Below are 255 nucleotides of genomic sequence, written 5' to 3' on the forward strand. Positions count from 1 at the left end.
TGAGAGGCAAAGGGACTCACGGTAAAAAAGCACCCCAAAGGAAACAGAACTTACTACGTCCACGTCGTTGTTTCTGGGTAACGCTAAAAGTAAGGACAACCTTTTGAAGGTCAATATTTTCAAGGTCGTTGTCACGTTGTGGTTGAATATTCCTCATAAAAGTACATTAACGACAATTATTCTATGTATTAGAAAATGCAATCAAATAACAACCACAGGATGTTTTAACATTTGACCTTGAAATGACCTTCTAAG

The sequence above is a fragment of the Trachymyrmex cornetzi genome, unplaced genomic scaffold (assembly GCF_001594075.2).
Source record: "Trachymyrmex cornetzi isolate Tcor2-1 unplaced genomic scaffold, Tcor1.1 scaffold185, whole genome shotgun sequence".
Taxonomy (NCBI): Eukaryota; Metazoa; Arthropoda; class Insecta; order Hymenoptera; family Formicidae; genus Trachymyrmex; species Trachymyrmex cornetzi.